Below are 16405 nucleotides of genomic sequence, written 5' to 3' on the forward strand. Positions count from 1 at the left end.
TTGTTTAGCATCAAAATGCTCAGAACATTTTACAGCACAAACGCTCTTTGTGTTGTTACAGTTACTTCAAAGTTTAAAGTAGACAAAAAAATTTATATTAAGAAAAAAGGTTTTCGTTTGATGATTGTTTATAAATTTCGTCGTGGATTAGTACAACAACAGTGCATCGATGAATTTATTTTGACTATTTATGATGAGACACCATCAACAAAAAGGCTCGCGGCGATTCGCGGGACAAACGCTACAAAAATACTAGCACGCCATGTCCAGGTAGTAAAATTACATCGTAATTAGTGACATAACTTGAATATAAGTTTACGTATGAGCAATACATATAACATTTTTTAAAATAAGAAAAAAAAAACGTACACGTTTTTTGCCCAAGAAGCACTTCTACATAGAAAAACGACAAATGGTCTTTCATCAAGACAATGCGAGCTCTCACACATCTAGTCAAACAAATGAATTTTTAAATACTCTCAACATCGAATTGATGGTTCATCCATCGTACAGTCCTGAAGCTGTTAATGCGTTCAAAAACCATATTTTTAAGGGGAAAAATGCTTCACCCATTGATTAAATCATGCTGAAGAATATCTTCAAGACCAATAAGACCATTTTTACCAACACAATTTGCTATTGTCTAAGGTATTCTAAGGATTTTTTTGGGACCCCAGTTTATGTACACTCACACGCTATCCATATGTATGTATATGTCACTTATTTTCTAAAAAAATTTCACTTTAATTTATTCAAAAAATCCAAATAATAAAGTTGCATATTTTCCTCTCACGTGGGAATTACAGATATACAATATAATGAATACTTTTGCATCGTTAGCTCGAAAATTCCATTTATAAATTGTGGTATTATAACCTTGTTCTGATGTCTGATGGCCGTGTGATGATGCTCTGCTACACTTACCATCGCACAGTGGGTGAAATGGTCAATTTGGCGGCGTTTTAATGAATATTTAAATTTTCGAATCCCGCCAAATTTCTTTGTTTTTTTGACAACTAACAAACCAAAGAGTTTGATGTTTTTCCTTTTTGATTTGTTTTGCTTCCAATATTTGAGCTGTGAGCGTTCAAACCTAGCATATGTTTCAGCAAGTGAGGTAATTATTTCGCGTTTTTTTCAGTACAACAAATTTCGTTTACATAAAAAAATTTATTTTTAAAACTTTCTATTTGGATTAGTTATTTAATTGAAATTATTAGGTATGTGTTGAATAAAAAAAAAAATATGCTTGTGGCCCGTGCTTATAGATTTTAGTGCTTAAGCTCGGAACACTTTGACGACTGCAACTTCACGACGTAACGACAGCGACATCATTTTGTCGACAAATGTCGCCTTGAAGCCAGCTTAAGAAGAACATTTTGAAGACCTCAGCGACATAGCCAACAGCTGATTTTAAAGTTTGACATTTTGGTATATTTATTTCACAAATTGTGTATTTTTATTTAAGTAAATAAGAAAAACATGAACAATCAAGAATATGTGATTAATTTTGCGACAATTTAATTTTGCAGCACTACATCTACTCATTGTCGCCGGCAAAATTAGAAATAGATTTAATTTGGCGACGTCGACAATTGCAGTCCTGCAGCCAAGATGTCGTGCTGTCGTCAAAATAATTGTGTCCGTAAGAACGTGTGTATTTAAAATTTGACAGATGCTGCTTGTCGCTTGCTGTCGTCAAAGTGTTCCGAGCTTTAGTCGTGGTGCAAAATGCCCTTTCTTATAAAGTGTTTTAGCATGTGTAACCCAATCTTCCGTGGAATAAAAGTTGGGTGGATTCGATAGGATTCACCTCAGTATTTTGTTTGTTTTTTGGTATGATCTATTGTCTATGTCAATTTGAAGAACTAAGTGCAGGTTTTGCAATTTTTTTTTTTTTTTGCGTTTTTTAGGTACAATGTCACAGTCAAAATGCACCCTTTATTTAGTTTGACACAGTAACCCAGTATCATTTATTTTCTAATATTATGGTTCCCTGAAATAATACAAATACAAAGATATACAAAAAAATATTACACCTAGAATTTCTTATTCTTTCGAAGTTATTAACAAGGCGCCGCCAGATTGGCCATTTTTCCTACCGTGCATCGCTTTGCAACCTGCAGACGTCTGAAATGGATGTTGGTATGGTACTGAGTGGGGACGCCGGAGATTAGTGATGTGCTGAATTGTCGGTACCTAATACTTTGTAATACTTCAAAACGATTTCAGTACCCAATACTTCCATTTCGATACTCAATACCGATTCTTTACATTAAACCTTCTCCACAATATAAATTTCAATTTTAGAAAAAAATTATTTCATCGATATTTTTTATGATATGTATCGACTAAAAACCCTAAATTTATGGCAACAATAAAATGTCACAGTTGTGGATACAGGATTTTATTTCGTGAGGGGCGATTGAGATCGACTTGTCGAATAACATTAAATTACAGGCATCTAACTTGATTCACAGCGGAGTGACCAATCGAAGCTATATGACCTACAAGCATCCAATCTGCTTGAACCCTCATTTATTTTTCACACAAATAGAGTTTCTAGTAATTTTTATGAAGTCCGAATTAAAATGTTTTGTGATATAATATATATTACTTTAAGTAAGTTTCATGTTGTGAATTTGGCGCAAGGTCCGTTCACAGAGTCCCATGTAATAAATTTATTTTGTAAAAAAGCACAAGATAAAAAGTTATGCTCTGGGTTTATTAAAGCAGTATATATTTGAGTATATTACATAAATACTTATCTTTTACTTATAGTGTTTGTCAAATGAGGCATGTAATTAAATAATTTAACATCTTATTCGGAATTTTGAGTATAATACTTTAAATTGCAAACTAAATTTTGCGCTTTCCTTTTGGAAATCTTTGTATTATCCGTTCAACGTCAATTTCAATATCTAAGGGTCAGTTAAGTTTTTTTATTTGTTTTCAAATTTCTCATTTGAGGTAATATTTATTAACCGAAATTTTTTCCAGCTCTGGCGGGAGGGCGGTCGCCCTTCCTCTGTATCCGCCACTGAAATGTCATTCTATTAGTTTCCACCTTAGTAGATCCAAGGCTTAACAAAAATGCTCTGATGGATAAAGAAGCCTTTCAGGCCTACAAAACGATAATATCGACCGATTCATCCAGAAGAAAAATGTTTCAAACAAGGACGGGTTTTTCTGCGACGGAAATTATACCGACATATAAATTCAGCTTTTGATAGGCGATGCTCCCTTGAACAGCTTTCGGCATACTTTATTTATTTTATTTTATTAGACAACTAATAATTGCGGTACAGAGTATTGATTAATACCAAAAAAAATATCGATTCAGCACATCACTAGTGGAAATTGCTGGTGGCAGAGATCCAGACACAAATATCTTTTCTTTGCTGTGGCGGTTCTACAAGTTCTCTAAAAGCATAAACAAACGGCAGCGGGAATTAACTGCAGTTGATCCGGATTAAGTCCGAGTTAATCCGGATAAACGCTGCCGTCTGTTTAAGCTTTTAGACTAAATGCGGGCTTAATTCCAACACAGAGTCCAGGTTGACAGACTTTCGAATTTTTAATGATGGCTCAAAACCTGACACTGATTCAGTATCTAGGGTCCATATCGAATATGCCTCGGTATTCCAAGCCGAGGTATTTGCAATTCTCAGGGCCATGGGCAAAGTATGGGCATTATGGGCATTATGGAGACATTATTATTTAGAAAGGGGAATCTCGAGTATATTGCTTAAAAATTTTGGTAATTTTCAACTGCTAAGCGTTGCTATCAATTACAAAATTTGATATGAAACATTATATATTATTTATTGAACTGAACCATTTTCGGGCGAAGCTTTTGAAAAACATCTTCTGGTATTTAAAAAAAAATATCTTGGTAGAAAACTTACGGCATTTGCCATTTGCTTCCATATAACGAATAATTAAAATGTATATTATATCGACATGAAAAAATACTAAAAAATCAACGGTAATTTTTAGATATTTGAAACTTGTACTTGGGCTACAATCCTGCATACTCAAAATTTATCTAATGGTGATTTCTTTTCTACCAAAAATGGCCGCTTTTTGATTGACCCTTTCTCTTTTCGTGTTTGATTCTAAAATAAGGGCAAACGGTGACACACTCTTGCAAGGCAGAAAATGCACATTTTCAGCCCATCGAAGCTTTGTCAGGGGAGATGGTTGCCCTGAAAATTAGATGGTTGCTTAAAACGATGATATTATGAAATGCGTTAGCTAGACAAGGACAAGAAAGTAAAAACACGCCCTTTTACAGGGTTGAGTGTAACACCAAACACATTTTGCACCGTGCAAAGCCAACATTTTTCGGTAGAAACGAAATCAAAAAAAACAATAGTTAGGTATGCATTGCGATGCGTTATTGCCGTGAGAATAGGACTGTTAGTCTAGCCAGTACTTTTCGTATACAGAGAAGGTATATTTTCGTTGGGTAATAACGTCAATGTTTGGAGCTCTACAATTTGTACAGCCCACTTCCATATGGCACTGAATTTGATTGAAATTTTGGTTGAAATTATCGAGAAAGGGTTCAGCTCAATGGAAAAAATTCCAAACAACCCCACTACGTAACTGTCAAAATGTACAAATACACAAATCGTGTCATCCCTGTTATAAGGCTCAGTTATGCATACTTTGCACTGCACTGCATAGCATACCATTTTACGCATAAGTATGTATTAGCAAAACCAATCCCTCCCTCCCCTATGTTCTGGTTGGGCAACTTAAAACAAATTAATAACGAAAATAACCGTCTGGCGTGGTTTATGACACCGCTTAGGCGGTTTTTTTTGAATTTTAGTTTTTTCTCCAAATTACTTATTCTCAAAAAACGATAAAGGCGATTTTGGAAAAAATCGAGTAGCCGAGCATCCTAGTATAAAATACTTTAAACGACGATATACCTATGTACACATGTTCATTCTATGTATGTATGTATGTATTATGTTCAAATATCAAAAGGTGAGATTCGTTCATGTTGCCGATGGAACCAGTTTTCTTGGCGCGAGACTAATCGAATAAAGTGAATTTCAAACTGAAGATGTACTAAAATGTCTACAGCGTCTAACAGCGAAATCATTAGCATATACCACTCAGTTAACATGTAAATTGACAAATATCAGCGCCATGTGCTATAGATGATTAACATAATATAAAGAGCATAAGTGATTTTTACCTAGCAACAACACATTAAGCCAACAGTCAGCAAATTTGTTAGGCCTTACATAAGGACAGAGCTGGCAAACCAATGGCATACAACAAAATAATTTAGGCACGGCATTTACTGACAACTTACAATTTTCAATATAAACTAATTTCTTTAATTATTGTTCAACATGGCTGGCTCGGAAAAAAAAATTACAAGAGAAGTGCAAAATAGAATTTCAAACATGGTAAACTGCGAAATATGGCAGAATTACTATAGGGAATAAAACTGTGGGTGTATTATCTCCTGGAGCAGTTGTACGTAGAACATTGTTTGTAAAGTTATATTAAGAAAAAAAAAAACTTAAATATCTCTGTCAAAAAAAGCGAATCAGAACAAAAGGAATCCATTGCGTATGCAATTAAATAGGGAAATAAACAATCGGAATCTATGGTTAAATATGTTAGAAAAGATTGCCATACCGGTGGTAAGTCATGATTTTTTGTTGGCACGTCACAAGCGGCATTGAACATTTCTTTTTGGAAATAATGGCACGTATATGTATAAAGGTTCGCCGGCTCTGGCTTAGGACATACATTCATACATATGTATGTATTCACCATTACAGTAATCTTGCTATAGCGGATGTAATATTTATAAGTGACAAAATGTTGGCCGATCCTTAAGACGAACTTTAGTTGTACTACATATCCAAACCGTCTCCAAAAGCGGCACAACTGAAAGAAAATTTTGGTTCATTCTTTTGCATAAATAAATTCGTAGGATTTCTCTCAAATTAATGAAAATACTTTTTTTTATGATTATATTCTCTAACTAGAAAACGACTTTCATAGTCGTTTTTGTATCAATTACGTTGAATCTCTACGATCCACAAGCAGTTATATTTTTGGATCTGATTTTTTAGTTGTACCTCTTTTGAAGGCGGTTCGCTATACTACAGGCCATTGTATTTATATGTACATATGTACATAAAGATATATGGGTAAATCTCCGGAACCGTGTGCTTTTGTGTCACTCACCTTTAAACAAATTTTATTAATGTGATTTTACTTTTTACAAAAAACTTGGGTAATTTTGATAACAAATGTGACGAGTTCTTGTAACTTATTTAATTTTTTTATTGTAATAATGTCATTTTAATTTTTATAAGCAATTAAAGTATTTAAAATAACTTTGGCTACCTTTTGTACGTTTTTTGAGTATAACTTTTTCAGCGTAAACCGGAGACTTTCAAAAATCATGGCAGATAGTAAATGTTATATTGGAAAATGCATTCGGAGTTGGCAAAAATGTGTGCTCCTCATTGGAAATAAACTGTAACAATTTGAAATCTATCACTCGTAATAATCAAAAATATAATGTTTCAAGTTATTTTATATATTTATTCTATATTTTTTTATTTATATACATATTAATTACACATTAAAGATAAAAAAAGACCTTTTACAGCTGCGTTCCTTTGAAAAAATTGAAAATATAACATATATTGTCTGAGTAGGTCTTTGCGTGAATGGCTTCAAAATTTCCCTTTCTTTGATGGCACACTGACAGACGAAAACATAACACGTTGGCATTAAGGGTGATAGTTATGTAGATAACATTCTTCACAAAGTTCGTTGAAAATGTTAAATACATAAAATAAAATACGGCCACGAAATTGTATGTGTGTATGTAAGGATTTTCAGATCTTTTAAATATTTACTCCAAAATGATATTTTCAATGGATCTCAAGCGAAAATTAGTTTTTCGTAAAATTTTTTGGAAACTGGGCGTGGCCCACCCACTTATGTATCTCGAAAACCACTTCACCAATCTGTACCAAATTTTATATAATAAATAATAAATACTGGGCTCGAATCGTAACATCCGTTCACGGATCGAAAACGATACGAAAGAAAATTACGTGATACGTGTGATAATCTGAATGGGACAGAGGTACGTTCACGTATGTCATAATCCGAAAAATGTGTATCGTATGTGACGATTCGAGCCCTGTTTTGAAATCGGATAAAAACCACGCCCACTACAAGTATCGCCAACATTGAGTTTGAGAAAAATGAATCGCACAAGAATTTAATATTTCCTCAATAGATTTCAAACAATTTCATGTATGTATGTATAATTTATTTGTGTGCATTGAATTTAAACATTTAAGTTTTTTTTTAGCGTTGAATCTCACGGTTCCGGAGATTTGCCCATATGCATGTACATACATACATAAAAAGATTCTATAAATAAAATGATGCCAATGAGATTTTTGTATTTTAAGTGATATTATAATAATACAAGACATACATACATATAAAAAATTTCATATATTTATTTGTATTAATAAGTTAGGTATATTTTCCATGTTTATTTGGCTGAATTGTGGTTATTCATAATCTTCCGTTAATATCTACCTGGATACATATAGTCGGTGATACTGCAAAACGTTCTATGTCAATTATTACTGTTGGAACTTAGATGGTCTGTTACAGTTACCGGAATGCATATGCAAATCAGAACACTCTCATAAACTAATGACAAAACTATCTCCCTTTGGCTGATGAAGCTGATCGATTAACAGAAGCGATGAGATACAGCTCTTAAGCACCTATGGTCATAATTGACATAGAACGTTGTGCAGTATCACCGACGATATGTATGTACATATGTGCATATGTATTTATAAGTACAAATTTTCGTACGTCACTTCGAGAATAATTCATATACACCTTCAATTGAAAATTATAAATAAATCATAACCGATATACATTTTTTATTGTTAATATGTTAGTCAGCAAAATCTTACACATTTTGGTGAAGCACAGCTGGTTAGTCAGACAGTCCAGCTGCAATCGTTTCTTTAACCTATAACAACATTAACAAACATTAGCGTCATAATAATAATTGCCCATTCGTAGTTAATGGAACGCATAATAACAAATATTTTATATGCATATGTAGATAATGTGTAAGTATGTACATTAGAATGCCTTGCAAAGTTGCTAAAAAAAATCGCACTTCTCTTCAAACAATTTTTATTGAGAACATTTTCCAGAAAATACTCTCTTCCAACTTTAATCTTTAAATTGTCACACAAAAGAGGAACCTGCACTTATAAAAGTCGTTATTAAGAAAAGTTTCGTCCCAGGGATCAACCTGCGTATAACGGCCGAATGAAAAACAAAACAATAAATTTTTAGCAAAAAACCGACTTAAAAAAATATATATATATCTATCTATATATTTCATGATTCAATGATCGGATCTAAACCAAATTAGTAGAATAGGAACACCTCTGAGACACTACCTTTCCGTTGCAAAAAGAATTATCGAAATCGGTTGACGTGGTCCAAAGTTAGGCGGTAACATACATAAAAAAATAAAAATATTCCGACGAACCGATAACCTCCTCCTTTTTTAGAAGTCGGTTCAAAATCGATATAAAGCAAGCAACGCCAAAAGTCCACGAGATTATGTGCCCTTAACTGGGTATTCCTCGGAGCGTGCTTAGCTCAACATGAAGAAATATTTATGTTTATCTTCGAAAAAGCTGGCAGCGTTGCAGCTTTGGTAATTTTTTACCAAAGTTGTGCATTTTTTTCTTTATTTAACAAATTTGATAACTTATTTTTCAATTTGGTAACTTTTTCGAATGGGTTCTACACGTAACATAGGTGAACGACGAAAATGCAAAATATACCATTATGAGCCATAAGACAGCGCCATTGCGTTGCCGCAATCGACAAATTTGTTTCATCGGCCACACTTAGGTTTGAAATCCTCCCACAAGCGTTTCTACGGTTGTGACTTTTAGCGTTCACGCAGGTATAAAAATTATAGCTGAATGGAGCACTGGTTGCATGAAAAGCTTGGTGTCTTCGGATATATGAACAGACTAGCAATGTTAGTCCCGGGATCCCGGGATCTCGAAAATCCCGGGATTCTTACCAAGTAATGCCGGGATTTTCGGGATTTGTAATTTCCACTGATGGCAATAATAGAAACTCTTTTTCTTGACCAGTATTGGCTATATTTCTTTTTTTACTTAATAATTAATATTTTTTTTATAAATGTCTAGCTCATTATACACATAACACCGTGGGGTAGTAAATTTTAAACAGAAATATCAATATTTAAAATTGCGTTTTTAGTTTTTCACTCTGACGTCAGTAATTCAAACATGATTTAAAAAATTCAGAGAAATGTGCTTATAGAAGAAGTATGGGTGTAAAATTAATGAGGAAATCCTGTAGAATTTAAACAGATTCAAGTTGCTGGTGCAGAAGGGCTGGTAAATATTGAAAATGTAATTTTAAATTTTATCCTTAAAATTTCTTAATATTTGTTTTTGAAAAAATTATATCTTAAGGGCTTATATAAACTCGATAACATCCTCGTATTTAGTTCTTCTAACTTTGTCAGCTTAAAAATTAACTATTCGTCCTTGTGAATCCAAAAAAATTAAAATATCCTATTGCATTTGTTACCCATATTTTTATTCTACATTGCATTGAATTTTTTTTAACAATTTTTGGAATTAATCATATCTTTGAAATTACAAATTCCTTCAAAATAAATAGTGCGGTCAGAGATACAAAAAAATATAAAATTCGCCACTTTAAATAAAAAAGTAGGTTTCACACCCATTTATTTATTATTTATTTCATGGTAGGAGAGCTTCTCAAACAATATAGAAGCATTTTTTCGATTCAAGTTGTTGAAAAGTAATGGATATCTAAATCCCGAGACTAATCCCGGGATTCCGGGATTGTGACAACGCCATCCCGGAAATCCCGGGATCGGAAAAAGCTGAAAAATTAACATCCGTAGTACAGACATATCTATGTACAGTTCTGCACATAAAATTTTTGTTGAATTTGTTAACTTTTTCTGGTGATTTTCGTAAAATATAAAAAAATGTTGTGGCAGCACTGAAATCAGCTATAAATGCAAGGGATAATCCATCCTGACCTTCGTTTTTTAATTTTAAATAAAACATTAAAACAGAACTGGATTTCGGAATCTTTATTATTTTCCGAAAGAAAAATCTCTGACATTTACTTTTTTTTTTTAATTTCATTCAAACGTTGGCCGCGACTACGCTGTAGGTGGTCCATTCGGGAGGTCCATATTTCAGCTACTCTTTCTAGCAATGCGCGAACTACGGGAGAAATGTTAACGAAGACTTTTGACTTCACATAACCACAAAGAAAAAAAATCCAGACGTCTGATATCACACGATAACTTGCTGATACCAAATGTTGCCGCCATCACGGGCTTCAATTTCAGGCAACAAAAAGTCAGTCATTAAATAAATAAATATAAATTAATTAATAAAGCATAAAAATAATTAATTAAATATAATAATATATAAATTAAGCATTCTGTTATATGAACGCCCATACTCTCTCTTCGTTTATACTGGCGACAGAGTTGCATTGGTTTCAGTTTATCAAGATTATTCAGTGAAATCGTTGACGAAATTTATCAGAAATGTGTAAATTGGTGCATTAATTTACACAGTTTACAGATTATAAATTTATACAGTTTATAAGGCATTTATAAGGTTCGATGAATACCCTTAGTATTTTTTAACGACATATTTTGTATGGAAAGAAGTATTGGTTTACATCTAAATCATAGCTGGGCAAAACGCTACTCGCGAGTAGCGTCTGCGTCGCAGCGCTTAAGGCCCGTTTACATACAACTTTGGCGTTGCGTTGGCGTTGGCGTTGGTTTGACAGAACGCACGTTAAAAGTATGCTTGCTACAATGAACGCTTGGCGGCGAATCCTTGGGCCACTAAATTAACATATTAACGACAGATAAATTAATATTTCATATCAATAATTGCATTAAAAACGATATTTCTTGCCCGCACTTGATTAAAAAGGAAAAATATTTCACATAATTTTATTTATTCGCAACAGCTGACGAGCGACGCACGCGAAAAGTTGAGAGTTGGCCATCTTTTTGCTTTGTGTTGGCGTGAGCGTTGTCGAATTATGGCTATGTGGACGGCTGCATTTGAATTCATGTATTCATAGTCAGCTGTTGAAGCGACGCCAACGCCAACGCAACGCCAAAGTTCTATGTAAACGGGCCTTAATACGTATACAGAAACGACGCAGCGAATTTCAATTCAGTCTGCTTTCAGATTTCATGAGAGTAACACTATGCTTCGCCGTTGAATATTTTTATTCGTAATTTTAGCGCGTGGTTGCCACCTATATATGTAACAATGCCCAAAATGTCTGAGTATGAGTGCCAATTACAGTTTTTGGTTTTAAAAAAAGCTAATAATGCCCAATGCTTGTTGTGTGGTAATACGACCATTAACCATAAACAAATGAAAAAAACGCTCCACTCAGTGCAATTATAGAAAAGTGCTTCTCAGCGCGACGCACTAGGGCACACATTGCATACTTTATTTTATAATATTTTTTTTATCAAAAGAAATCGATAGAGAAATGTAAATGCTGGTTTATGCCCAAAAATACTTAATGAATAATATTTATAAGTTATACTCTATTTTTAGGACTAAATACCTACTTATATGAAACAAGTAATTTTTACCAAGAAAAAAACCGACTTCGACTCTCATATAAAAAAGAAATATATATATATATATCTCACGATCCACTGATCGGATCTTAACCAGATTAGTATGGGACCACCTCTGAGACACTACCTTTCCGATGCAAAAAGAATTATCGAAATCGGTTGACGTGGTCCAAACTTATGCGGTAACATACATAAAAAAAAAAAAAAAAAAAAATTCCGACGAACTGATAACCTCCTCCTTTTTTGGAAGTCGGTTAAAAAATAAGACCTAAACACCGTAACCATCTGGCCGGTCAGCATATAAAAGAATTTGTTCTAATAAAACGGAGCCCAGGTATTATACAAATGAGTTTACCTAATTTAAGTTTTTTTTAAATTATACAAGTACTAAATTTTTCTTATGCAAAAGGTTGTATAAACTAATAGTATTAGTTACTAAAAACTTCCAAGGTTCATTATTACACTATAGGTATAAGCAAAATAGGCCAAAATACCCATGTACGAAAAATACCACTTTTAGTACATTTATAAAAAATGCGGCAACCATAACTGAGCGCGACGCACTAATACCATGACAAAATGAGACTGTGTTGGTGTGCCCAGCTATGATCTAAATGCATAAAAACATACATATGTGTGGGTATGTATGTACATTATGTCGTAATGTTAAATAATAAATTGCATTGACAATATTGCATAAAAAATAGTTATTAATTAAAGCTATTCAGAAATCAGATACTTTATAGAAAATAAAAAGTTATGATGTTTCAAAGAAACTTCTAAGAGCATAACACGCTTAGCTCTTTCAAAAATTCTATTTCCCATATAGTACATAAATAAAATTGAAAAGATTGTTTTGGTTTCGCGAAACTTGCTAAAAAATTCCTCTGAGCAAATACCGACGCAAACAGTTCATGAGTTATTAAATTTTTTATTTCAAGAATTACTTTTAAATTAATAAGTGGGTTATTCCATAAAAAAAAGGAAAACAAAGAACATTTCAAAATGCCTTAATTATCCATTTTTCAGTAGTAACCTCTTGTTAAATTACTACATTTCATTAAACTGTTGAAAAAAATAAATAAATAAAAGGAAGCTGTGATTTTTGCTAACGAAACTTTACACTAGTCAGAAAGACCTGTCCCACTAGTCACAATTTTAAATATTTCCTGGAAGATTATATCAATCTTATTTTTAATGAAAACTAAATCTTATAATATATACATTAGGGCTGTGCGATTATTCGATAACTCAAGCAAGTTGGTTAATCAGTTATTCGATTAATCAATAACTCGAGTAATAAAAATTGTGATTACTCAGAACGAAGGCAAGTCGAGATAATTAAAATATGATTACTCAAAAAATTAATTTTTCTCGTTAAAAGAGTTTGCTTTGGAAAATGCTAAATTGTTTATTACAATGTGTATAAGAAAAAATGTTTCACAATTATTTGGGCCAAATTCTTATTTAATATGTTTGCTGGGTTGGTTTTCGCTTTTAACTTTATCAACCGAAGCAGCTCCAACCCAGCAAACATAAAAAATATTTCATTTGAATTTTTGAAAAAAAAACCTTGTATTCGAAATATCAAGGGCTTCTACTTCTTCATATTTAAAGAGTGCTTTGAAAATTTGATTACTAATTTTGCTCAAATATTATTGTTTTTTGGTTAATCTAAATATTGGTTGTGGAGTAGTGGTAAGCAGTGCGCGCTTTCACTCATCAGCACCTGGGTTCAAGCTCTTGTCAAAGCAATATCGCAAAAAATATAGAAAAAGGTTTTTTCTTAACAGCGGTCGTCTCTCGGCAGGCAATGGCAAACCTCCGAGTGTATTTCTGCCATGAAAAACAGCTTCTCATAAAAATACAATCGCCGTTCGGAGTCGGCGTAACACTGTAGGTCTCTCCGCTTTGTGTGACAAGACCAAGGCGCACGCCACAAGTCGGAGGAGAAGCTCGGTCAAACACTAACGTATGTGTAAGCGCCAATCTATTATTATTATTATTATTATTATAAAATATTGATTACTCGAGTAACTGAACTTTTGAGTAACCATTATTTCTTATTTACCTTATGATTAATTAAAGTGTTGAATAATCAATTAATCGCACCGCCCTAATATGCATATTTCACAGCCCAAAAAAAAAACCTTCCTTGTTAATTAAGTGTTTTGGCAAAGATTCGTTTTTCGAATGCACATAGATTAAATAAATGGATTTTCAGTGTCCCACCAGTTACATTCATTCAAATAATAGTAACAAAAAACTTAGAAATCGTTAGGTATCTTTTCAAAGGATTTTTATATATTAGTAGTATCAGATTTTCAGGTATGTACTACAGAAAAAAAATATCGCTGAAAGCACCCTAGTATACATACATATATGTATATGTATAACAGCTACTTATAAGTACATCCGTCTGCTTATTTTAGACAAGATAATTCGAGTCTGCCAATTATTTAATTGCTTCTTATGTATTTGCTTCATTGGCAAATATCAATGGGAACATTTACTTTAATATCTTGTTTTTGGTTATGCGGTTTAATATTTAAATATATATGTACATATGTATTAAGACATATATTTGTGCATATTTCTATGTACGTTTATACATACATATTTATACTAATACGAAAGTGTGAGGGTTTCGACGTTACCTGAGAGTGAAGTTTCCAATCTTTGTAAGCTTTCACAATGTAATCCATTTTTATATTGTTTTACTTTTTCCCCGGTTCTTTCTATTCCACTTATTTATCAAGGCTACACTCAGTTGGTTACTGTGTATGGCAAGCCGAAATGTGTTATATCGACCAATTCACTTATTGGAAACAATCTGAGTCACGATCGTCTTTTACTGTCTCACACTTGTAGTAGCAGCAAAAACTTTCACAGCTGATATATGTACTTGTATTCGCTTTGTAAAATAAGCACTGGTGCGTTCATAAAACCATGTACATTTATTTATTACCAACTTAATTCTTTATGTAGAAAAACACCAATCCTTTACACGATTTTATTTTTTATTTATTTCTTGTTTAAGAAAATAAGTAAAACTGAAAGATCTGCTTTGTTGGATATTGATATTGTATATGTAAGGCCTAGGTGCGTATAAAGGTAAATGACTTGGGCTGGAACACACTTAACGGTTGTTACGAACGTGATTCCCTCTATTATAAACCGCACTCCGGGACGCGAACGTTGGCTGTGATGTGCTTGTCAGAGAACTTAATGTTGTTGGTGTGCTGCAAATTATTATTCTGCATGGGAATTCACCGTTTCAGTGGAAAATGTGAAACAACGCGGACTTCAGCGCGCTACTTTAGTGAATAATTCAATGTACATACATACATATGTAGTTAGCAGCGCATGCGAAACAGCTTGAATACATTACACCACGTTTTACTAATTATTTTAACTGTTGTTAGCCAGTAATTAAACGGAATACTTAATTGTTTTGTACCTATTGCAGATTTGTCATTTTTCTTTTTGTTTTATTTGCAAATGGCTATGCATTTAAGTGTCTTGAACTTCAAAGGCGCTGTTAAATAAATGCCCACCTGAAAGATTTTTTTGCGAAATATAATCTATGAGTGACTGTTCCTCGTCTATGTATGAATCTTCATACATACATATGTACTTGAGTAGGTTTCACACACACTCTTACATACATACATATATCTACGAATTTTAATTTTCTTGTAATCGGTGCGCGTGGCAACAAATGTTGATTTTCATTTTTTGTCTGCTGAACACTACCCGGTGGTTTTTGGTTTTATTAAAAAAAAAAAATTTAATTCACTGTGAGAACGTCTCTTGACTAGTAGAATCCGGCTTGTACCCGTTCACCAGCTGTTTGACCGTCACGGCGTCAAATGACTGCGTTGCAAGACCAAACAAATAGAAAAACAAAGGCAAAATAAGGAGGATTAGGTTGATGTTTGGCTAGTGGGTTGGTGAGTGATCGAGTGTTTAGGTGGTCGGAGTAAGAGTCTCGGACTCGACGATCTTTCTCGTAGCGCGCACAACTAACTCCGTATCGCGATTAATACTGACTGACTACTCTACTGACGGCTAGTGGCTTGCGATTCTAGCGATTTTCTGCTGCTGACGGCCACCTCTACCTACAGCTGTTTCAGTTGGCGCCCCAGTGAAACACCTACGAAGTTGTGCGTATCCATGGTTTGTCATGGTAGCGGTGGGGACAAACCGGTGTGACGGTGTGGAGAGCATTACACATGAGCGTCTTGTATACTTAGTAAATACATATGTACATTCACATGTCTGCATTTATGTATGTTCATTTGTATTGTATGTATGTACATTAAAGTGGTCCAAAAATGTATGTAAAAAATAAGGTCGGATTTTTAATGCCGCCACCCCCTAGTATTGTTATATACCGAAAAAATATACCCATATTTTTTTATTTTGAAATAAAAAATAATTTAGGTAGTGCTCAAAGCGCTCAAAGTTTTCCATGTGTTTTATATGGAGAAAAAACATATTTTCGTAGAAATAGTGTAGAATTCTTGAAAATCAATATTTTTCGATCGGAGAACTTTACTTATCTTTAGGAGATTCCCAGTAATAATACTCAATTGTTTCTTTAACAATTTTTTCATGGTAACTATATTTTATAGGTCCTCCAAA

The 16405-nt window shown here is 33.4% G+C and overlaps 1 long non-coding RNA gene across 1 annotated transcript; it reads right to left on the reverse strand.

Annotated features, from left to right (window-relative positions):
* Positions 1-14612: 14612 nt before the first annotated feature.
* LOC108373276 (uncharacterized) lies at positions 14613-15956 on the reverse strand. The gene is made up of 2 exons (XR_001848950.1): positions 15431-15956; positions 14613-15315 (listed from the first exon to the last, which is right to left on the reverse strand). It is a non-coding gene; the product is annotated as an uncharacterized LOC108373276 (long non-coding RNA).
* Positions 15957-16405: the final 449 nt, after the last annotated feature.

Source organism: Rhagoletis zephyria, unplaced genomic scaffold (assembly GCF_001687245.7).
Source record: "Rhagoletis zephyria isolate East Lansing unplaced genomic scaffold, Rhagoletis_zephyria_1.1 Rzeph_scaffold_06537, whole genome shotgun sequence".
Taxonomy (NCBI): Eukaryota; Metazoa; Arthropoda; class Insecta; order Diptera; family Tephritidae; genus Rhagoletis; species Rhagoletis zephyria.